Here is a 26,330-nt window from a genome sequence, read left to right as displayed (position 1 = left end):
TCATATTCCTTGTCCACCAGTGACAGATCATTCACGAGTTTGACAAACCTGTCATATAAATGAGTCAATGACTCATAAGCTTTTGAGTCAAAGTGCTCATACTCTTGAGTGAGTATAGTCCTCCTGTTCTTTTTGATTGCATCAGTTCCCTGGCATCTTGTCTCCAGAGCATCCCATATCTCCTTTGCAGTCTTCCATCCAATTACCCTGTTTGACATGACATTATCAATTGTACTATGCAGCAAATGCCTTACCCTTGCATCCTTAACAATAGATGAGATGTCTTCATCTGTGTACTCACTTTTCTCCTTTGGAATCATCTTTGCTGGTTGATCAGCAACTGCAACAGAGAGCTTGGTAGGCTTATATGGTCCTTCATTAATTCTGTCAAGGTATTCTGGATCTGTAGCTTCCAGAAACATAGCCATTTTCACTTTCCATATGGGATACTCAGAAGGTCTCAGTATGGGAACCCTAATAGTCTCATATCGACTATGGGTTTGAGTGTTTTGAGTTTCTTGAGTTTTGTTGGGTTTAGTTGGGGTTTGTGTTTCTTTAGACATGATTGTTTGGATCTTTACTGTATGTGTGTTAACAGAAAAGCTCTGATACCACTTTTTAGGTCACAAAACACTGTAGAAGGGGGTTAAATACAGTGTTTATACAATCAAATCGATTTGAACACAAGTATATAACAAAGATCAAGTATATTCAATAAACTCTGTTATAATATAAACTGTTGTTCTCTCTTAGTGATGAACAAATATCACTAAGAGCTGCTAGGTTACAATGAATAATGTTTCTCGATAATGATAACACTTATAGTGTAAACCCTAAGTCTGTGTTTATATAGTACACAATTACAAGATATCTTCTAATTGATATGAAATATAATTCTGTCTCCTAAAATATATCAATCAGATATCTTCTACAAGTCTTCTAGTCCTCTAACTCTTCATGCATATCTTCTTTTGTCTTAGTCCAGATCTTCTCCTGTAAATCAGCCGCATTCCTTATTTGAAAGTCTTCCTGCACTTAAGTACTGATATACATCTTCTGACGACTTAAGTTCTGATATTAAGTTCTGATTTCAGTAAGTTCTGATTTCAGTAAGTCCTGATATGTCATGTTGTTAAGTTCTGAAAACTAAACACAAATCATATTAGACATGACATCTCAAATATATCTAACATAAACCATCACTTTTGTCCCAAGCAAGTAAGATTCGAATTTCTCGATCCCGTAGACAATTGCCAAAAGCTCCTTCTCCGTAGTAGTGTAATTCAGCTGAGCACCATCAAGGGTTTTACTAGCATAGTAAACCACATGGAAAATGTTCTTCTATCTCTGACCAAGAACAGCTCTAACTGCAAAGTCACTAGCATCACACATCATCTCGAAGGGATCATCCCAATCAGGTGCAGTAATAACAGGTGATGTAGTCAAACCTTTTTTCAAAGTCTCGAAAGCAACTAAACATTCTTCATCGAACTTGAAGGGAACATTTTTCTCCAACAAATTGCACAAGGGTTTAGAGATTTTGGAGAAGTCTTTAATGAATTGCTGATAAAAACCCGCATGAACAAGAACACTGCGGATTCCCTTAACTAAGATTGGTGGAGGAAGATTTTCAATAACCCCCACCTTCACCTTATCCACTTCCAACCCTTTTCTAGATACCTTATGCCCAAGAATGATACCCTATTACACCATGAAGTAACATTTTTCCCAATTAAGCACCAGATTGGTCTCAATGCACCTTTTCAGCACCAAGCCCAGATTATGCAAACACTCATCATAAGAAGACCCGAAAATAGAAAAGTCATCCATGAACACCTCCACATTAATACCAATCATGTCAGAGAATATAGCCATCATGCATCTCTGAAAAGTAGTAGGTGCTCCATAAAGTCCGAAAGAAACTCGACGGAAAGTGCCAAAAGGACAGGTAAAAGTGGTCTTCTCCTGATCTTCTGTGGAAATACAAATCTGATTATAGCATGAGTACCCATCCAGAAGGCAATAATACTCATGACCAGCCAACCTGTCAAGCATTTGATCGATGAATGGAAGCGGTAAATGATCCTTCCTGGTGGCTTTATTCAGCTTCCGATAATCCATACATACTTTCCACCCTGTGACTGTCCGAGTAAGGGTGAGCTCATTCTTGTCATTAGCCACAAATGTAATGCCTCCTTTCTTGGGCACACACTACACCGGGCTCACCCATGAATTGTTTGAAAAAGGATAAATGATCCCTGCATCCAACCATTTGTAATTTCTTTCTTCGCCACCTCTTTCATGATAGGATTGAGTCTTCTATGATGTTCAACGGTAGGTTTACTTCCTTTCTCAAGCAGAATTTTATGCATACAATAGGAAGGGCTGATTCCCTTGATATCTTCTATAGTCCCCCCGATTGCTGATTTAAACTCTTTTAAAATTCACAAGAACTTGTCTACATCACTACCTGAAAGGTCAGATGCAATAATAACAGGTAAAGTCGATGCATCACCTAAAAAAGCATACCTCAAGTGATTAGGTAGTGGTTTGAGCTCAAGTGTGGGAGCTTTTTCAATAGATGGTTTAAGACGCTCCTGAGAATTTTTCAGCTCTGCTAATCAAAGAGACTCGAATGGCAAATCGAACTTCCTCTTCCATGGACATGCATTCAAAAACTGAAGTTTCTTTGCCCCTTCTTCATCTTTACTATCAGATTCCCCTGTTAAGGCTCTCTCTAAGGTATCTGACCTTAGCAATTGATCAAGCTCTGAATTCACTACAGAGTCGACCAACTCTACTTTATAGCACTCCTCTTCATATGTGGGGAATTTCATTGCGTTGAAGAAATTAAAAGTGACATCCTGATCCTGAACCCTCATTGTGAGTTCTCCCTTTTGCAGATCGATCAAAGTTTGGCCTGTAGCTAAGAATGGTCTTCCCAAGATAATAAGAATCTTCTTATCCTCCTCAAAGTCTAGGATGACAAAATTAGCAGGAAAGATGAGTTTATCCACCTTAACCAAGAAATCCTCCACTATACCTCGCGAATAAGTGATAGACCGATCAGCCAGTTGTAAGGACATGTTTGTAAGTTTTGGATCAGGAAGACCAAGTTTCCTGAAGACAGACAATGGCATCAGATTGATGCTAGCTCCCAAGTCACACAAACACTTGTCAAAAGATAACTCGCCAATGGTGCATGTTAACGTGAAGCTTCCTGGATCTTTAAGTATAAGAGGCAGTTTCTGTTGCAGCACCGTACTGCACTCTTTCGTTAGTGCAACGGTTTCCAACTCCTCAAGCTTCAACTTCCGAGATAGAATACCCTTCATAAACTTAGCATAGCTCGGCATCTGCTCTAGAGCTTCCGTAAAAGGTACGTTAATATGCAATTTCTTGAAAACCTCCGATAACTTGGCAAATTGCTTGTCGAACTTTTGCTTCTGAAGTCGTTTAGTATATGGAGGAGGTGGATAGAACTGTTTGTCTCCGGTATTCTGCTCAGAAATAGTGTGTTCAGCAGAATTTTTCTTTGTTTCCGCTTCGCCATCCTTCTGATCATCTGCATCATCAAAATTTACAATTTCTGGTACAGGGGCAGGCGCGGGCGCGCCTGTATAGAGCGCGGGCACACTTGGTTTCAACCGAAAATTTTCAAATTCTGATTTTTGATGGTTAGCGACTTTTTCAGACCTCAAAATGATTACTTTCAACTGTTCTTTAACTTCCCTCTTGCGTGGGTTAGCTTCCGTATCACTAGGAAGAGTTCCTTGTGGTCGATTCAGCAACGCATTAACAATTTGTCCAATTTAATTCTCCAAGGTTTTTGATCGAAACCGCTTGGCTTTTACACATTAGCCTCAATTCCTCCAATTCAGATTTTTCATTAGCAGATTGATCGGCACTTCCATGAGATGGTTTTTGCATTACCGGTAGCTGGAATTGTGGCCTTGGTGCATAGTATTATTGAAAACCAGGAGGGTTGAATGGCTTGGCTCCAAACTGCTGATAAGGCTATTGTGGAAGTTGCATACCACTTTGATTATTGCTCCAGCTGAAATTAGGATGGTTTTGGTTTTTAGGATGATAAGTGGAAGGAACTGGTTGCCGTGGTCTCTGAAAATTGCTTACAAACTGTGCCGACTCACTAGATATAGCACATTGATCCGTCACATATGCATCTGCACAAAGCTCACAAATACTTGCTACCTGATGAGCTCCATAGTTAGCCAGAGAATCCACTTTCATAGTCAACGCTTTTAGCTGAGCCAATATAGTCATAGCTGTATCCACCTCCAGAATTCCTGCTACCTTGCCTTGTGGTAGTCTCTGAGTTGGGTTTTGATATTCATTAGCAGCCATCATTTCAATTATCTCCTAAGCTTCCTCATAGCTCTTGGCTCATAAGGCTCCACCTGATGCTGCATCTAACATGGGTCTCCACTGTGCTCCCAACCCGTTATAGAAGCAATTGATTACCATCCAATCAGGCATTTCATGATGAGGACACTTCCTAAGCATCTCCTTGTAGCGCTCCCAAGCTTCACATAAAGATTCTCCCGATTGTTGTGCATATTGAGTAAGAGAATTCCTGATTGCAACTATTTTTATCATAGGTAAAAATTTAGAAATTTCTGAGCAAGATCCTCCCATGTCGCAATAGAACCTGCTGGTAGAGAGTGCAACCAGCTCTTAGCTTTATCCCTCAGAGAAAATGGGAAAAGTCTCAGTTTCACAACATCTTCCGAAACACCGTTGAAGTTGAAGGTGTCACAGATCTCGATGAAATCCCTAATGTGCATATTGGGATCTTCCATTGGAGCACCCCCAAACAGGACCGAATTATGTACCATTCGAATCATGCTAGGCTTGATTTCAAAGGTATTAGCTACAATGGTTGGTCTGAAAATGCTAGACTGAATGTCATTGATTTTTGGTTGAGAATAATCCTTCAATGCTTTCATTTCCGCTGCTGGTTCTCCCATTGCAATGATCACTTCCTTTTCTACTTCTTTTAGTGTGTCCTTATGAGATTGAAAACATGTTCACATACACGTATGCTCGACTACCTGAAACACACAAGCAAAGTAAAATTGGTAAAAGAAAAAATGTGAGTCAGTGAACTTTAACGACCACTGATGACAAACACATAAACTAAATTTAACACTGATCCCCGGAAGCGGTGCCAAAAACTTGTTCGCACAAAAACACGCAAGCGTACGTGGTCACAAGTAGTATAAGATTAAGTTTAGTTCATTCTCAAAGAGATTGGATTAATTCATAATGTGCACTTATGCAATAATGTATGATTATTATTCACTGCTAAGGCAAGTATCAAATTGAGTTTGATTATTTAAAGTAATTATGCTAGAATGAATTAACTAAGAGAATAAAAATCAAGTTACTTATATGAAATAAAACATGGGATTCTAACTTCATTAAATACTTTGTTCAGAGTTTATGTCCTTAATCATAGTATGTGATGGTTATGATAACTAATCAGATAACACGAAATTAGTACACGCTATCTTTCAATATACGTTTACCCTAATACTCAGCATCCACAAATTAGATAGAAGCTGGGCAGACACTAATTATGCTTAGACCCTATATGTCTATAAGATTTGAAAACATAACAGTTTAAGAGCAAGTTATCCATTGAGATTATATAGGGCAGCGTAAGATAGTTAAAATTTCACTACGAATTATGCATGTTAAAACATCCATAAACCTATGCTCGTATGGTAAGTTCTAAACCCCTATATCAACTTTTCCATTCAATAGAGAATAACAATACAACTTATATGTTAGCTACGCATCCAAGAAGATTAAGCACAACCATACTGGGAAATCAATAATTCATCACACACTGAAAACTTTAGGCATTCAACTACTAAACTCCATAAATAAATCCGTTAAAATCCTAAGATAATGATTAGTTCATAATCGAACGGCTCGTCATCATAGGTTCCAATGAAAACATGATAGTAAAAAGATTCTGAATACTACAAGAAAATATTAAAGTATTAAGGTTTAGAAAACAAATCCAAAACAAGCATCCAAAGTATCGCATAATTAGAAGAATACAAAAGAACGATATAGAACTAAATCTTCTTCTTCTTAGCCGTCTTGTGTGCTTTTGGTTTCCAGAGTTCCTCCCTTGTTCCTTGTTGTTTAATTCGTCTCCATTTCTTTATTTATATGCTCCAGGTTGACTTGGCTGCTTAAAATATCGAAAACGTACTAAAATCAGGAATCTGTCTGCCCGACCTAGCGCGGGCGCGCCTATCTGGAGCGCGGGCGCGCCTATCTGGAGCGCGGGCGCGCTCTGCTTCTGAAAAATAGGGCGCGGGCATGCCTAAGTTAAGCGCGGGCGCGCTTGGCTTCTGAAAAATTTCTACAGATTCCTTGTTTCTCATTCTAATCTTCTTACAAGCGCTCGCACTTTAATTCATTATCTCTTATCAACATAAAAACATATAGAAGTTCATTCCAGCCTTCAACTAAAGCCCTGCTTATACTCAACACAAAATGCATTAAAAATACCACAAACTTTAGTTCATTCCTATCTCTTGTAGTCGCCCTAACTACGGTCATCAATTCCTCAGCGATCAAATTTTTACTCTTGTCAGGATCCTCCCCGGGATCCTCCTCAGCAACAATCTCTCCTGCGATAAACTCTTCAATGGCTATATCCTCAACATGAGCATTATCCGGTCCCTCGTTAGGATGCTCTATCGGATCCACCATATGATCTCCAATAAGTAATAAAAAAACATCGCGTTGTTGCTCTTCAACCTCAGGGTTCGGAGTCCCGCTAGCATATAGGATAACGAACTACGCTTTTATCACGATATTTATAAGGGTTCCCATAAGGGTTTTAACTGTCAGTACTACGTTAGGTAGTCCGACTATGAACAAGGCAAGAGTTCTTATTATCCTAGTGAACTTATCATTTTAATAACGCATCATCTCTGAGGTTTATAACGCTTAGCTCTGATACCATTTCTGTAACACCCCCAAATCCGGGGTCGGGGATCCGGGTTGTCATGAGTTCCATTTCCTTTAATAACATTTAATCTTAATAAACAACCAACTACTGCGTATTGTGACCCCACAATATACATACACCACAAGTTATAGTCTCAGAGATGAATACCAAAAATAACACAAGTCATTTTATTCCACAATTATAAGTCATTGCACCTCAAAAGGGTTTCTGAATAGTTTTACAAATTCTTTGCCATTATTACAATTCATAAATATACATAAGTCTGGTACATCAAAAGTTGAAAGCCTAGCCTACTGGTAATTCCTACCTCAGCTACAGTGGCATCAACTCCTACAAAAAACTGCGGAACGTTTCCTATCCGCTCGTAAATTAGGAGCTTGGTCCTGTTCATCTTGTCTATCTGTTGTTGTGTGAAGAAAGAAGAAAGCAAGGGTGAGGAACAAGCCCACCGAAACAATATGTATAATAATTAACATTATATGAGCATTCTTATAGTACTCATGAAAGTCTTGGTCAAGAAGAAATGAACCATGTTAATATCTTAACGCGACCAAGTCACAAAATATTCAGCATATATGTATGTATACTTTTCAAAATCTTGGAAATCCTCTTCCATGCATAATATACATAGATTTCCAGTTTATAACTGTATAAAAATATCGTTGCAAGGTGATCTCATATATCTAACCTTGTCTCAACATTTTTCTGAAAATCTTTGTCATGCATAAGATAATCATTAACTAGATATAAGTTGAAAAGATGAAGTTACAAGATACTCCAATATACTTATATCCTTTCCAAATACTAATTGAACTACCACCATTCAAGTTATAATCAGTTTCAAAAGTTCATCACACAGATGAAACTACAGGATAAGACTTGAATAGATTCAATCTTTGGAAAAATCATTTGAAAAAAATGAAGTTATGAGATACTTCATTAAGTCCCGATATATATACACCTATATATACATATCTCTCATACACTCCTTGAAAATCGCTGTTATGAAAATTATAAACAGAGTTTTAATATCCAATAAATTTGGAAAGATGAGAAATTTGGCATAAACCCAATATCTCGCTGATCAGGCAAAGATACCCATTAAGTAACCTTTTCTACTGTAGATGGATGATTTCCTCGCCGGTCATCACCCTAGCCGCATTAGGACCTCGCGCTAGACAGTTACCCGGGCACTCACGCATGGATGGACTGTCACCTAGCCTCTTACACCTTCATAGACCGTACCCCGGCCTGTCGCTTATGCCGACTCAATTAGATGGACTTACTTCCCGAACATTGGGCAAGTTATCAAATTGTTTTCTCAAAACAGCAACCTCATTGTGAATATAAAATACACCACAGAGCCGGATCCCTTATATTTTTGACCGAGTATTCAAGTCCCCTTCAAAAGGAAGATCTTAAACTTTGAAAACGAGTTTTGGAATTCCCTCTAACTTTTAAAATCATTTTGAAGACTCGAAAACATTTTAAAGAATGTTTAGAGTAATGATGATTTAATAAAATAAATCATTCCCGATATGTTAGAAAATATCTGAATATTATTATTTAAATAATATTCCCATAACGAATAATCTTTATAAAATAATTAAATTAGAAGTTTCAAAACTCATACTTGAAACGAATAATAAATTACAGAAGATATACTTATACGAAAGTACGATCCTTATTTGAATAATCGAAAATAAGTTTGATTATTATTCAAAACCATCAAATATACCTTATTTGATTAATAGTTATAGAAAACTATATATAAATATATATAAATATACATATATTATACTCGGGAACATCGACTCCCGGTTTAGAAAAATGTTTACCTTTGGGTCCCCTATATCAAGGGTATACGCAACTACTGCTTATCTCTAGCATAGGTATTATGCAGTTTATAAGCATTTGAATTAATAATAGAATATCAAGATTTCACAACATGCATATATATACCATATTAACGTGCTCCAATATATCACAAGATTTGCTAATAACAGTCATGACTTATCTCAAGATAATGCATCAATATATTTACATCACAACAACAGTATAACGGGTAGAAAACTTGCCTGAGTGTTCCCGGATGGACATAAGCTTAGAGTGGGTCCGATAACCTATGAAAAACAAAATAAGCTGGAATTATACCAAGGTCTCTTAAGAAACTAGTCAAAACTCACTCATACCCTAACGGTCGCTTATGGTCGCTTCTACGCTTAACGATTTGCGTTAATCGCTCGCGTACCCTCGGCTCCACTAATTTTAATAAATTAACCGTTGTGAATTTTAAGGCGACTCTTTCGAAAATACTTTACCAACTTCCTAATCCACCTTACATAATTGTATCGTAATCCAATTAGTCTTTTAAGGGCCTTAAACAAGGTTTCAAAGTAAAGCGAGGGGTAATGGTTCGCTCGCGAAACGCCGTTATTTAAAACGGTTGTTTCTCTTAAACCGTACATCGGATCTAAGCGAACCATATATCAAAACGCAGCTTACGACATGATCTAGATAACCATGGCAAAGTTCAGAATCTTACAGTGAGTTCACGGGTCCTGAAGCTAAGCACAAAAACAGTCTAATGTAAATCGAGCATTACGACTGCTATGTTTACGCGGTTACCAAATTTTATTACAAGACCACAACCATACCAAACCAACCCAACAATCAACATACTACAATATAACATTCCAAACAGCCCCTCAACTTCATCATACACCAAAACAAGTTCCTTACAATCATCCATTTACATAATAACTAATAATTTCCATTTAAAGTTCATAACTACTCTAAAATCATACAAACATCCAAGAACTCTTAAAGAACAAGTTTAAAACTCATGTTATGGCTTAAATACAAAGAGGGGAAGAGGTTATACCTTCCTTGGAGAGTGGGTAATGCTTAACAAACCTTAGATGATCCTTAACTAGCCTTATAATGATTAAAACCTCAAAATAAAATCAAGAACACAAAGTTAATTCTTGAAAGACTATTCTCATGAACTGTAAAACGTTAAAACGGGTATGGAAATCAAGAAGGTGAGGATAGTGGTTACCCTAATTGTGTAGAGCTTCTCAAGGGCTTCAATTTGATAGGTAGAACGCACAAAACGGCCAAGGGAAACTCAAGATACAAGCTTTTCTTTCTCCTCCATTTTTACTCTCTTTTCCTCGGTTTTTTCATGAAAAAAGGATGAAGTAGTCTTTGGCTTGGTTGGTTGATTTTTAATAATGTGTCCAAATGTGTGGTTTGATAATATCTATACTAATCCACTTGTTTAAAGTGATTACATCATCTTAGTGACATCATTCCCTTGCCAAGTGTTGGCTAATTGTGGTGGATGGTGTCTTAAGCTCTTAACCACTTGTTTTAGCTTCTCTTGGAAGCTTTCTCCCCATACTACTTGCATGCATTCGTCCTTGATCGTTAAATTATTTTACGGCTCGTTTATCACTCAATATCGTTGATCGTTTGAGGGAATATATCCGTGATTTTATTACTTGGGTTCCCCTAACCTTTCTCAATATTTTATATTCCTTTTATGATCCTCTCTTATAATCCTTGAATTTAAATCCTTTTAATCATGTTACCTTATACTCAATTCCTTCGGTATTTGGTGGATTTTCGGGAAAAATCAAAGTGTTCGAATTTGGATTCTGACGATCTTTATATACACTTATATACAATATGGAGTACTAATAAGATCTCAGAATATCAATAAAAGAACTCCTACATAGTGTGGCATGAAAAGTTTTCTTAATCAACATAATCAGCAAAATCACTATTCATAAGGATTACAAAAAGTCCAAAATTTTTGGGGTTATTACAGTCTCCCCTTCTTAAAAGGATTCCTTCCCGGAATCAGATAGAAAACCGTTGGGGATACTTTTCTAGCATTGCACTTTCTAACTCTCAAGTCAATTTTCCTCATTGTGGTTCTTACCACTAAACTCTGACTAGTTTGATAACCATGTTCCCAAACACTTGTTCCTTTTTGATTAATAACCCTCACTGGTTGCTCTACATAGGTTAAGTCTGGTCGCAGGTTTACGTGTTCATATTCCCCTATGTGTCTCGCCTCTGGATCATACTTCCTTAACATTGATACTTGGAACTCATTGTGAACTTGTTACAGGTTCGAGGGTAGGGCTAGCTCATATGCTAACTTTCAAATACGTCTTAATATATCCAAGGATCCAACAAATTATGGACTTAGCTTTCCTTTATTTCTGAACCTCATCAATCCTTTCCATGGGAATACCTTTAACAATACTAGGTTCTCTACTTCATACTCTTTTTCCTCGGGCTAAACCGACATACTTCTATAGTCGATCTTGGGCTGCTACCAGCCGTCCTCTGATTAGATCTACTATGTCCTTGGTTATTTGAACCACTTTGGACTTGAGCATCTTGCGCTCTCCAACTTCATCCCAATATAAGGGAGATCAGCATCTCCTTTTTTTGTACAGGGCCTCGTAAGGTGACATTCCGACACTGTCATATCATCTATTGTCGAAAGAAAACTCAATCCGTGCTAAGTGATCAGTCCCAAAAAAATTTCAAGTCTGTCACACAGACTCTCATTATATCACCTAGCTCTACATCTTTTGTTTCTCAATACTTATTCTTTTCCAGTTTGCAATCGTTACTATCTTCCGTACAGAATACTATTCTGGATATACCTTTACACGCTAGAGTTTTATAACCTTTTAATAAATGCGTCAACCTTAGTATCACGAACGTGTTTCCATTCCGAATACCACCATACTTATACTACTCCTTTTCTAGCTGCTTCTATCTTCCAAAGTTTGATCACTTATATAGAAGTAAAAGAATTCGTTGAGAGATCACTATGATCATGAACACTTGTTCTATTACATAGTTAGCACAGAAGGTGGCCATCCTTTAGTACTTGACAAGCAATTAAACAACATGTGGTATCCTAATAGGCTTCTATCACAAAAATAAATAGTCATTCGGAAATGCCTCCCCTTCTAGAAGGGTTGTTCTTCTCAGTTTAGATGAAAATGAAAAGAAAAGAAAAGAAAGAATTTAAGAGAATTATATAAAAATATTGCCACAAAACATCTGGCTTGGAGTCCACCTCTGAACTATAGAGGTTTATCACTGGAGAACAAAATACATATATATGTATATATATATCAATATCAAGTATCATCGCATCGTATTTCACATGCCTAAATATTTTTGCTATTCCGTCCATCATTTTATGGACCCCTGCTCTTGCGCGAGCTTAAAAAAACAATCATATTTGAAACTCCCTCGACATTGAAAATCGAATCTGGGATTTCATTCTAGACATCATCATTACTAGAATCCATTGCTACACCGCAACCTTCTTTGTATAGTAATACTACTCTTTATTGATAAGAAGGAATAAATATTCAATAGATAGATAATCGACATAATTAGTCTATCAATGATAACTTATACATCACCACAACCCAATTAGTGGTACTCAATCTCAACATCCATTACATAATAACTCTCACAGTTGTAATCAACTCATTATTCAAAGAATCATTGATGCATTACTATAGTCCACCACGGACCTACTATAGTCATTCGTTTTCCAAGAAATCTTAATATCTAACCATAAAAAGTCCATAGCTATCGTATCAAATTCTTCTAAGGAGGCAACATGATCACCGTTCATGATTCATGAAGAACACTCCTGAACTTGACGTACATATGACATGAAGCAGATAAAATTGCAGAAGAGTTTCAATGAAAGCAACGATAGCAGGTTAATACCATTATTAACCATATGTCTTTATTAGGAGACATGAAGCTCAAAGGTTTATTTAGTCCTTTCGTAACATGTTCCTGGCTTATTCTCTAGATAGGACCTTCTAAGATAGATAGCCCGCTCACGGCGATTACATGAATTAAATCTTTACCAAACTACTATTACGGTTGAGTATCGTACAATCATCAGAAGAAATGTCAATCTTTCAAACCGTAATAAAACCTTCACGGCTTTAACCATCATCACTGTATTCCTCTGGCACAAGCGCCTATAATTGTCCTCTTACACTTAAAGTGTCGGCCACCTCTTTGGCCTTTCCTGATAGTAAAATTTCCTTACAATCAATGTCATTTTAACCACCTCCAACTAAATTTTCTACCTCATTTCAATCACTGCTTATGTAAAAATGCTTTTCTTAAGTCCTGGTGAGAAAAAAAAATCACCATTTTTCCATAAGTCATTGCCTTAGTCTTTAGATGTGAACATTGTCACGACTGACTCTCGATCATACTTAGGACGTCTCTTATCTTGGGTCCTTCTTATTTTCACCAATCTCGACCCTCATTGGGTCGATCTATACTTTCTTATGGTTCAACACGTGCCCCACCTGGCATTATTATAATTACGTCATATTTCCTTTATCAACGTTTCTATTCTTGAGAACTTTGAATATTACCTTTCTCCTTATAAAACCTCTAAGGTTATCCTTAAATCCTTTATCAGGTACACCCTAGGTACAGGGCATATCAAGATACCATTTACTAATACCAGAATCATTGTCTATATAGTTCTGAAAAATTTCTCCAATAATCCTTAAAGGTTGTTGTTACCTTAATTCTTTCCAATTCATACTGTCAAAACTCATACTGTCCCTATTAAGGGCGAAATGCTAACCTTTATGCATTCCCCTAGGGTTCAACTCAAGTTATCGAAGTTCTATCCTTAATTCCATCTTTAAAAAGGTACTTGCATCCTTCTATGGATTAATCAAGTCATATATCCTTGATAGATTATTTTATTCAATCATTCCCACCTCGATAGTCTATACCAAATTTCACAATAGCATCCTTATTCAAGCTGAGGTCAATCCATATGGCCTCCAAAAGATAACAATGGTTATCCGCTTTTTTTTCCTGATTTGGAAATAATAACAGGGATGTTATGGAAGATATTGGTCGTGTTCAATGTGAACTTTTTAGTTCTAACTATTCATTTATCTCCATTATTTATATCAACCGTCATCTCAATGTTGTAATATCTTTTATACTTGGTGTCTCCCTTTTTAGGCATCAAGTCACTGGTCTTACATATACTTCCCATTCTTGAAGGTCACTTCCTTCATCCCATTTTCCTAATATCTTGTTATCCCGTCTCCTCAGCCCATATGTGTTTCCTTATTAATCCATCGGTCTATCTCAAAGTTTCATCGAATACTCTCAACTTAAAGGGGATTAAATATATGTATCGCTTACGCCTTCAACCTTGAATTTATCTCATGATCAGTCACCATCGTGCTGATGATGACACACTTCTCTGTATTTATTGCAAGGGTTTCTTAGGGTTTCCCATACCTAACTCCCTTATCACATCTCAACTCTATTTCCTTTATATCCCTTTATACTCTTTCCCCTTTCAGTCTTTTATTTTCATTTCTATTACATCCATTTCATGAACCAACACAACATAAGCGTTGATTTCAAACATCGCGTCATTCGGGATTCGTGTCCTTCAGACGAATCTTGATGACTTTCACAACTTAGATTCATGTTTCATCATACTCATCCGCCTTTGGTCTGTCTCTTAATCCTCTATGCTATCTTTATAACCTTGGGAAGTACTTTCCCAAAAACAATTGGATGAACTTTAATCAGTTTATTATAACCTCTGGCATCGTGTCTTTCTTGGCCTTTCACCAACGGGTGGCCTCTCTCTTAGGAAGGTAAGTGACAAAAACAGTCTTTTGCGCTTCGTCAATCATTTAGAATCTCAAATGATTCCTATATTTCCTTTCTCTCTCCTCGACTGGGTCAGCTTGTTTCTTGAAACTCTGAGAGCTTAGCGACTTAAAGGTCGTGAAAGAATTTCCCACCGCACTATTTCCTCAGGGTGGTGGTTGGGGGTAAAAGTATAAGTTTTGTTGAGGCAATTCCATGAATTGCCCCATAGGAGTACCGTCCTGGTTCTCCCTAACTTACTCGACTTATGTTTTCTCAGTATGAAATGTTTCATCCTTCTCCAATAATTGGGGTTATCTTATACGTTAAAATCCTTATTTTCCACTTCATTATGTTATGGGCTCCTTCTTTCTTAATGGCAACCTCCTTGACTATCACATTCAGGGTTTGCCCTAAATCTTATTCCTCTAACTATGGATTTCATCTCAGATCCAGTCCTTAAGCTCTTAAACGTTTGGAACCCAAATTTTGTAGGAATACCTCGTTATTCCCTTATCATCTTTCTCGGTATTAATCTCTTCTCCAGTCATTGGTTCTCTGCCTTCATTCATCACTTTTTTTCATGGCACAATATGATCTTTTCCCATAATTCAGGCAGCATTACAACCTCAAATAGCCTTTCAGGACCGGCTCCGGTTACCTTCACTTCTATTTTCATTTTCTCGAAATCTTTTATCTACTCTCCCGAAGACATTATCATCTTGAGTCTCTCTTTTCTACTAAGGGTGTCATCCACTATATTGGCTTTTCTTGGATGATAAATAATCTCATAATCATAATCCTTGATTAGCTCTAATCACCTGCTCTGGCGCATGTTGAGCTCTTTCGGTGTAAAAATAAACTTGAGCTCTTGGGGATTTGCGTAAACTTCACACTTCTCTCCATACAAGTAGTGCCTATAATCTTTAGGGTAAAACTATTGTCGTGAGCTCAAGATCATGGGGGGATATCGAATTTTATATTCCCTTAATTGTCATGACGCGTACATGATTACCTTACCGTGTTGCATAAGCACGCACCTTAATCCCTTATGTGAAGCATCACTATAAATCACAAAATCTCCTTTTTTTCCATCCGGCAACGCCAACACAGGGGACGTCACCAATCTTTTCCTCAGTTCTTGGAAGTTGTTTATTGCATTCCTCTGTCCATTCAAACTTCTCAGTCTTATGAATAAGCCGCGTTAAACGGGCTATGATCTTTGCAAAATTTTGAATGAACCTACGGTAATAACAGGCAATTACTATCTCTTGTAGTCGCCCTGACTACGGTCATCAATTCCTCAGCAATCAAATTTTTACTCTTGTCAGGATCCTCCTCGGGATCCTCCTCAGCAACAATCTCTCCTGGGATAACCTCCTCAATGACTACATCCTCAACATGAGCATTATCCGGTCCCTCGTTAGGACGCTCTATCGGATCCACCATATGATCTCCAATAAGTAATAAAACATCATCGCGCTGTTGCTCCTCAACCTCAGGGTTCAGAGTCCCACTACGATAACGAACTACGCTTTTATCACGATATTTATAAGGGTTCCCATAAGGGTTTTAACTGTCAGTACTACGTTAGGTAGTCCGACTATGAACTTGGCAAGAGTTCTTATTATTAGTCAAATTATCATTTTAACGACGCATCATCTCTGAGGTTTATAACGCTTAGCTCTGATACCATTTCTGTAACAACCCCAAATCCGGGGTCGGGGATGCGGGTTGTCACGAGTTCCATTTCCTTTAATAATACTTAATCTTAATAAACAACCAACTACTGCGTATTGTGACCCCACAATATACTCACACACCACAAGTTATAGTCTCAGAGATGAATACCAAAAATAACACAAGTCATTTTATTACACAATTATAAGTCATTACACCTCAAAAGGGTTTCTGAATAGATTTACAAATTCTTTGCCTTTATTACAATTCATAAATATACATAAGTCTATTACATCAAAAGTTGAAAGCCTAGCCTACTGGTAATTTCTAGATATAAGTTGAAAAGATGAAGTTACAAGATACTCCAATATACTTATATCTTTTCCAAATATTACTTGAACTACCACCATTCAAGTTATAATCAGTTTCAAAAGTTCATCACACAGATGAGACTACAAGATAAGACTTGAATAAATTTAATCTTTGAAAAAATCATTTGAAAGAAATGAAGTTACGAGATACTTCATTAAGTCGCGATATATATATATACACCTATATATATATCTCATACACTCCGTAAAAACCTCTGTTATGAAAATTATAAACAAAGTTTTAATATCCAATGAATTTGGAAAGAAGAGAAATTTGGCATAAACCCGATATCTCGCTGATCAGGCAAAGATACCCATTAAGTAACCTTTTCTACTGTAGATGGATGAATTCCTCGCCGGTCATCACCCTGGCCGTATTAGGAGCTCGCGCTAGACCGTTACCCGGCCACTCACGCATGGATGGACTGCCACCCAGCCTCTTACACCTTCATAGACCATACCCCAGCCTGTCACTTATGCTGACTCAATTAGATGGACTTACTTCCCGAACATTGGGCAAGTAATCAAATTGTTTTCTCAAAACAGCAACCTCGTTGCGAATATAAAATACACCACAGAGCCGGATCCCTTAGATTTTTGAGCGAGTATTCAAGTCCCCTTCAAAAGGAAGATCTTAAACTTTGAAAATGAGTTTTGGTATCCGCTCTAACTTTTAAAATCATTTTGAAGACTCAAAAACATTTTAAAGAATGTTTAGAGTATTGATGATTTAATAAAATAAATCATTCCCGATATGTTAGAAAATATCTGAATATTATTATTTAAATAATATTCCATAACGGATAATCTTTATAAAATAATTGAATTAGAAGTTTCAAAACTCATACTTGAAATGAATAATAAATAATAAAAATATACTTATACGAAAGTACGATCCTTATTTGAATAATCGAAAATAAGTTTGATTATTATTCAAAACCATCGAATATTCCTTATTTGATTAATAGTTATAGAAAACTATATATATATATATCATACTCGAGAACATCGACTCCCGATTTAGAAAAATGTTCACCTTTGGGTCCCATATATCAAGGGTATACGCAACTAATGCTTATCTCTAGCATAGGTATTATGCAGTTTATAATCATTTGAATTAGTAATAGAATATCAAGATTTCACAACATGCATATATATACCATATCAACATGCTCCAATATATCACAAGATTTGCTAATAACAATAATGAACTTATCTCAAGATAATGCCTCAATATATTTACATCACAACAACAGTATAACGGGTAGAAAACTTGCCTGAGTGTTCCCAGATGGACTTAAGCTTAGAGTGGGTCCGGTAACCTATGAAAAATAACATAAGCCGGAATTAAACCATGGTCGCTTAAGAAACTAGTCAAAACTCACTCATACCCGAACGGTCGCTTTTGGTTGCTTCTACGCTTAACGATTTACGTTAATCGCTCGCGTACCCTCGGCTCCACTAATTATAATAAATTAACCGTTGTAAATTTTAAGGCGACTCTTTCGCGAATACTTTATCAACTTCCTAATCCACCTCACATAATATTTTTGTAATCCAATTAGTCTTTTAAGGGCCTTAAACAAGGTTTCAAAGTAAAGCGAGGGGTAATGGTTCGCTCGCGAAATGCCGTTACTTAAAATGGTCGTTTCTCCTAAACCGTACATCAATTCTAAGCGAACCACATACCAAAGCGAAGCTTACGACATGATCTAGCTAAACATGGCAAAGTTTAGAATTTTACAGTGAGTTCACGGGTCCTGAAGCTAAGCACAAAAATAGTCTAAGGTAAATCGGGCATTACGACGGTTATGTTTACGCGATTACCAAATTTTATTACAAGACCACAACCATATCAAACCAACCCAACAATCAACATACTAAATTATAACATTCCAATCATCCATTTACATAATAACTCATAACTTCCATTTAAAGTTCATAACTACTCTAAAATCATACATAATATCATCAATGAATACTACAAAGAACTTATCCAAACATTTATTGAAAACCCGATTCATCAAATCCATGAAAGCTGCGGGGGCATTTGTTAATCCAAATGGCATTACTAAAAACTTATAATGTCCATACCTTTTTCTAAATGCCATTTTAGAATATCCTCTAGTTTGATCTTTAATTGATGGTATCCCGATCTCAGGTCAATCTTTGAAAAATATTTAGCTCCTTTGGTTGATCGAATAAGTCATCTATCCTTGGTAGCGGGTATCGGTTCTTAGTCATCATCTTATTCAATTCCTGATAGTCTATATATAGTCTCATGCTCCCATCCTTTTTCTTTTCAAATAAACCAGTGCTCCCCATGGTGACGTACTTGGTCTTATTACTCCTTTATCCAAAAATTCTTGTGACTGATTTGTTGATTCCTTCATTTCTGCTGGTGCCATCCTATATGGTATCTTTGAAACTGGTTCTGTGCCTCGAGCAAGGTTGATCACAAACTCAATCTATCTATCTGGCGGTAATCCTGGTAACTCTTCAGGAAATACATCGGGAAATTCCCTAACCACCGAAATTGCTTCTATATTGGACTCCTTATCCGAATCTACCACATAGGCTAAAAATGCCTCACAACCTTTCCTAAGTAACTTGCTTGCTTGAATAGCGGTAAGGAATAGTGGTTCTTGCTTCTGACCATTAAAAATCACTCTTTTCCCATTTTATGTCCTCAAATGAACCTTTTTAGATTTACAATCTATCTGAGCGTTATACTTTCCTAACCAATCCATTCCTAGAATCACGTCAAATTCTCCTAACTTGAAAAGTATCAATTCAGCTAAAAATTTATGTGTAGAGATATCAATCTCAGACTTAGGGTAGTACTGACTTACATGCACTTTTTCCTAGTTAGCAATTACTACATTCATAGCTTTACTCATAGTCATCTTATAACATTTTATTTTATTAACGAAAGTTTCTGATATATAAGATCTAGTGGCTCCTGAATCAATTAATACCTTAGCGTTGATATTATTCACAAGAAGTGTACCTGCTATCACATTGGAATCCTGAATTGCATCTTTCTATTCAGATTGAAAGTCCTAGCTTGTGGAATCTTGCCTAAGTAACTGGCTGAACCTCTTTCAAAACTCTAACAAAATCCTACCAATATATAACCTCTCCTTTCAGAAAATACGAAGCATAAACTATTTTCTGCCCTTCCCCTAATCGAACTAATTCGAATGATCTTTCCATTTCTCTTATCCAGGTATTGGCTACAAAAGGATCAATGGTATCATGAAATGCTGGAGGATTTGTATTTTGAAAATCTTTGAAAGTCACCATCTGTTGAGGAGGTTCTGGTGGATTTGGTGGATCTTGTTGGTTTTGGTGTTGTTGTTCATGATTGTGGTTTTCTTGATTTTTGAATTGTTGTTGAAGAGTTCGTTGTTGTTGAGCAATTACATTGGTTTGTTGTTCTAGAGTTTCCAATATTCAAAGGATATTGGGGTCTATCGTGGTTGTAGTGGAGGTGTTGGTCTGCTTCTTCTTTTTAAGTGGCATTTTTCTGAAATAGAAATTGTAACAAGACAGGTGTGAATATATATCAGATATTTCAAAACTTGATTATCAGAAGGTTAATATGATCATAGGAATTCAAGTGTCTAAGTTAATGAGGATTAAGCATGATTGTAAACAGGAAAGCAAAAAGGGAAATCGAATTTAAGTTAACGATAATGCATATTTATAAAGGATAAAGTTGGGTTACATCACAACCGAATAAGTCTGATAAGTCAACATCAAAAGTTCCAAAATATAACACAGAGTAAAAATAGTAGTCTACAAGGTTACAACATCATCATGATCATCAATTAGATAAGGAAACAAGATCTAATCTCCTAAAAATCATCCCCATTATCCACGAGCGAGTAGTTATCACACCCCAACTTTAACAAAAGAAAAATATGCGAATAATTACAATAGTTATCAAAAGGAAAATAAATACACTGAATCCAAGATCTTACAGTTAAGGGTTTGGAACAGCCCAATACTATTAACTATTACAACCTGATTTCAATATCGAGTCCTCACAAAAAATGATCACTAATCTACCTGAGCTTGAACATATGAATCGGCATCACAAGTCTTACGCACAATCTGCTTGAATCTAACCATATCTGCTAGCTGAAATATCAGGGTGAAAGCAAGTAGTGAGCCGAATGCTCAACAAGTGCTATATAATACATAAACAAAAATGAAAGGATAACAGTGGAAATGAAAGATCCAATAATATAATAACAAGAGATAAACTTTCAGGGTGATGGCATCATTTATTTGTAACAAAACAATTAAAATCCATTTTTTTATCAAAAACCATTTTATGACGCTACGGATTACAGCCGGTGATCAGCCGCGAAGTAATCCCAAACCTCGCTGGGTTCTAAAACATTAATGGGATCCCTAGGCAAACTTTAAGCCTATAATTTAAAAGCGGAAAGGACTTGCATCTCAGTCCGGATCCACTATCTAAATAAAACATGTGTCCCCCTTTAGAACTGAAAATCCACTTTTAACTTTTTATTTTAAAAACCGATGCCAAGTGACGGTTAATTTCTTAAACAGTGAACGTCTTTATCAAGGGTTCTAGATCAACTTCGAAGCACATGGAATAGGTTCAATAAACTTTAAGTCCATGATCAATTGGACTGATAACTTATCGAATGAAATTTCAAGGTTTCTATTCACACAGGATTTGGTATTGCGGTTTAACAGGGTTATTGGATAGTATAAAGGAACTAAGTCAAACTAGGTTCAATGTAGTGGTTCCAGATAAGACATAGGTATTTAAGATATAAAGAAGGTGACTATCAGTTCAAAGTATAATATGGTCTCATGGTTTAAGGATAAGAATGGTGTTATCAAGCATATATGAACAACTTTGAGGAATAACTGACTATTAGGTGTCAAGATAAGGTTACTAAATACAACTTATACAGGTTAAGCATCACAATTATTTTGGTATACTAGCATGGTATGACTTTTAAATTAGTTGCATAACAATCTCCAAGTAAAGTTAAACTACTTGCAATAGATACTTGAGGGTTCATGGCATTTGCATGCAATACGAAATATAGATTTGAAACCACTTGGGTCATGTATACATGTATATCAAGGTGAATTAGAATACTCGCATCATATATAAAAGCTAGGTTAACACACACTTGCAGTGTAAACACAAAAAGATAGGTTGAAATACTTGCCTTGAGAAAGGCTTGACTTGACTGGCAGGTGGGAGCAACTAGGATCTTTACTCGACTTTAATGGCAAGTTTACCCTCGTCTCGAGAGCCTACACAAAATAACAATAGCCTCATTATAATATATTCTCACCAACTCAACCTATTTATAAACCGAAAGTAAGCACATTGGCACTTAGGCCTATATACACATACATGCTTACAATTATGTTATAAGCATACTAGATCATATAGCCAAATATGCTCACATAACACATTTAAATATATAATAATACATCAACACACTATATTGCATTACTAAGCTTGAATGTTCTCACTCCACTTACTCAAGTCACTTAGTTATGCTAAACTAGTCAAAACTCCTAATATTAACCTCGAAACTCGAAGTGCCTTATCTAAACCATCAAGTTTATATTGACCCTGACCTAGGCCCTACACTCTACTGACCGTATACTATCTTACAACTATGATGGTCAACTAGGCCTCACTCATAAGTGCTCTAAAACTAAATGTTAAGTGAATGTGCTCATTATAGTGATTTCAGGATGACACCAATGGGTTTATGAGAACAATTGACACCCTTAATACTCAAGTTTACCTCCGAAACTTCTACACTAGACTCTTCTGATCATAAGGTAACTCCAAAACTTGGTGTGACTCAAAGGCCTAGCTTGGCCTACCTAGGCCTAAGCTTAAAGTCCAATGTTTACTTGTTTTCTGGACAGAAAAGTGTCCTGATTTGCACTAACTTGTGACACATGATCCTAACTCAATTCCTATGAACTATGGCTGGAAAAACACCTCAGACACTCCCTCTAACTAGGGCCAACCAAGGCCTAGTGAGGGCCTACCCATGACATGGTCAAAACTCCCCATTTCTAGGTTGCGGTAAAACTGTCCCCTGCTAGACAGATTTAGTGTTTTCACTCGTGCACCTAACCAAACAACCTACAAACCTCTAACAAACATCTAAAATCTGAAGTATACCCCTAGTACTAGCTTCTGGTGACTTGGGCCTCAAAGTGCATTACAATGACAAGGTCAAATATCACTCTAAACCTCATGTTACCAAACTGAAAATCTGCTGAATCTAATGTACCCCTTTCCACCATGTTTCCCACTTGACAAACCAAACCAAACATCAATCAAAACCCAAACCAAACCTCAACTAAGGAAACCTACTGAAATAAAACTCCCACACACAACATTTTCTTAGTGGAGATCATCCTTACCTAGAGTGCAATATAGCAAAACAAGAGTCAAAATAATATACTAATTACAAGTCATCTCAATTTCGAAAATAACAACTTAAATCCTCCATATATATACGAATCAAAAACACATAACAAGGAGCATATATCATATTTAATATCCTAACTTAACTGAAATTAGAGATTATTAACAAAAATCAATCAAAATAATCAAGAACTTTCGAAAATCATGAGTTGAACCTATGCATGCATGCTTTCGAACTTACAAGCCAAAAACAATATTGTTTCCATATAAATTTCATCATAGAATCAACATGCAAGCCTAGCGTTAACCATAACTAATGTGATCACTTAGCATGCAAGGAGTTTTATCAAGTTTTTATTTCCAAAACCAAGCTATTATCATATAAACACACAAAAATCAACCAGGCAACAAGAACACCATCCATTCGGTACCTAACAAGTCATGGCCGAATGGATTAGGGTGAAAATAACATTTGCATGAGTGTAACTCACTCATGTCTAGCCATTCTCAACCCTATGATAATATATCTCATGGTGAAAGCCTTAGATTTACAAGAATCAAGGGTGTTCACTTTGAGTTTAACAAAACACTACCATGCAAGATCAAAATATAGATTTTTCACCCTAAACTCTTTGGATTGTTAAAGAACAAGATATGGGAAGTAAGATTACTTAAATGGAAGATGGATATATGAATGAAAAATGAAGAAAAAAAGGGGGTGGGGGCTTCGGCCGAGAGTGAAGGCCGAGAGAGAGAGAGGTCCGAGAGAAGGAGAGGGAAAAGAGAGGTGAGGGTGGAGTGGAGTGAAGTGAGTGTGATTATGACAACTTGTACTTGATTTTTATGGTTTTGATTTGACTAGAAAGTGAGTGGAAGTGAGAATTGACAAGAGTAACCCTCAAGTAAGCTTGTGTCATTTTGCATGCAAGGATAAGGTAGTAATTTGGCGAGTAAAGTAGTAGTTAGTGGGGTTGGAATTTCCAAGTTTGCCCTTAACTTGTGTTTGGGAGCAAAATGCATGCATGGGCAACTAAGTAAATTGCAAATTAAAAATCAACTAATTTATATAAAACAATTGCTATATAAATAAATACACTTCCATGAATCACAAAATAAATATTATAAAATAGCTTATGATTTTAGAAATTTAATGATATAAATTTGAAAATTTATTGTTAAAAGATTTTAAAAATCGATTTTTCATATAGAATGAAATACTTTTGATTATCATTTAAAAATACTAAATAATAAGATTTTCCTTTCAATTTTTTTATATAAACTATACATTAAACACTTAATTTATAGGCACTCAACATATAGATCATCCACATTTATAATTCAACATAATTTAAATCTCAATTATAAACACACAAGTATATATAGATAAGTTTTAGGAATACCGGTCGTAACATCCTCTCCCTCTTAAAGGATTCTGTCCTCAAAATCTAGGAGAATAAGTGAGGATACCGGCTACGCATATCCGACTCTAGTTCCCACGTTGATTCTTCAACCTTGGGATTTCTCCAAAGTACTCTTACCAACTTAACCAACTTATTTCTAAGACCCTTCTCTTGCTAGTCGAGTATTTTGACAGGTTGCTCCACAAATGACAGGTCTGTCTGAATCTCTATAGGTTCATACTCAAACACATGATTGGCATCAGGATTATACTTCTTAAGCAATGACACATGAAACACATTATGCACATGCTGATACTGAGGCGGCAAAGCTAATTTATAGGCCACCTTCCCTACTTTACTCAAAATTTCAAAAGGACCAATATATCTAGGTGCTAACTTCCCTTTCTTGCCAAATCTAGACAATCCTTTCCTCGGTGATACCTTCAGTAATACGGCTTCACCTACTTACAATCTGATGTTCTTACAAGCAGGGTCTGCATACTTTCTTTGCCTATCTTGAGCAGCAAGTAATCTCTTCTGAATCAATTTGACTATCTCATGCATTTGTTGCACCAATTCCGGGCCTAGAATATTTCCTTCTCCCACTTCATCCCAACTGGTTGGTGATCTGCACTTCCGTTCGTATAAGGCTTCGTATGATGGCATGCCAATACTGGAGTGATAGCTGTTATTATAGGAGAACTCTACCAATGGCAAGTGGTCATCCCAACTTCCTGCAAAATCAATTACACAACTGCGCAACATGTCTTCAATTGTTTGAATTATCCTTTCGCTTTGACCATCAGTCTGCGGATGATACTCCGTACTCATGTTTAACTTTATGCCAAGATTTTCTTGAAATTGCTTCCAAAATCTTGAATTAAATCATGGATCTCTGTCTGAAACTATCGATACAGGCACGCCATGTCGTAATATGATGTCACGCACATATAGATGGGCCAATCTGTCCAATGGAGACCTTTCATTAATTGGAAGAAGATGTGCCGACTTCGTAAGGCGATCAACTATAACCCATATAGAATCATGTCCAGATTTTGTTCGTGGTAATCCTACTATAAAGTCCATGGCAATGTTTTCCCACTTCCATTCTGGAATCTTTAAGGGCTGAATTAATCCACTTGGTCTTTGATGTTCTGCCTTCACTTTCTGACAAGTATAGCACTTCGCAACCCATTCTGTTACTTCTCGCTTCATATTTGGCCACCAAAAGTTCTGCTTCAAGTCCTGATACATCTTGGTGCTTCCCGGATGGATTGAAAATCTAGAATGGTGAGCTTCTTGCAATATCTCATTCTTCAATTCAGTCACATGAGGAATCCAAATTCTTGAGGAAAACCTTACTATACCTTGTTCATCCCTTTGAGTATAAATCTCTTCTCCAGTCAGTTGATTATTCTCCTGTTTCATCACTTCTTCCTAACATTTCTTTATCTTTTCCAATAATGTTGGCTGAAAAGTCATAGTATCTTCAACTTTTCCACAAACACAAAGTTCTAATTTAAATCTCCTAATTTCCTCAAATAATTCCTTTAGTATTGCTAACATATTCAACCTCTCTTTCCTACTCAAAGTATCATCTACCACGTTCGTCTTTCTCGGATGATAATTTATCGAGCAATCATAGTCCTTAATTAACTCCAACCATCTCCTTTGCCTCACGTTAAGCTCCTTCTGAGTGA

At 36.6% G+C, this 26,330-nt stretch overlaps 1 non-coding gene across 1 annotated transcript; it reads left to right on the top strand.

Annotated features, from left to right (window-relative positions):
- The first annotated feature begins 4,495 nt into the window (after positions 1-4,495).
- LOC141681070 (small nucleolar RNA R71) lies at positions 4,496-4,602 on the top strand. The gene has a single exon (XR_012558512.1). It is a non-coding gene; the product is annotated as a small nucleolar RNA R71 (small nucleolar RNA).
- Positions 4,603-26,330: the final 21,728 nt, after the last annotated feature.

This window comes from Apium graveolens, chromosome 8 (assembly GCF_009905375.1).
Source record: "Apium graveolens cultivar Ventura chromosome 8, ASM990537v1, whole genome shotgun sequence".
NCBI classification, from domain to species: Eukaryota; Viridiplantae; Streptophyta; class Magnoliopsida; order Apiales; family Apiaceae; genus Apium; species Apium graveolens.
Note: the sequence above shows the minus strand (reverse complement) of the source record. Positions and strands in the feature narration are given on the sequence as shown.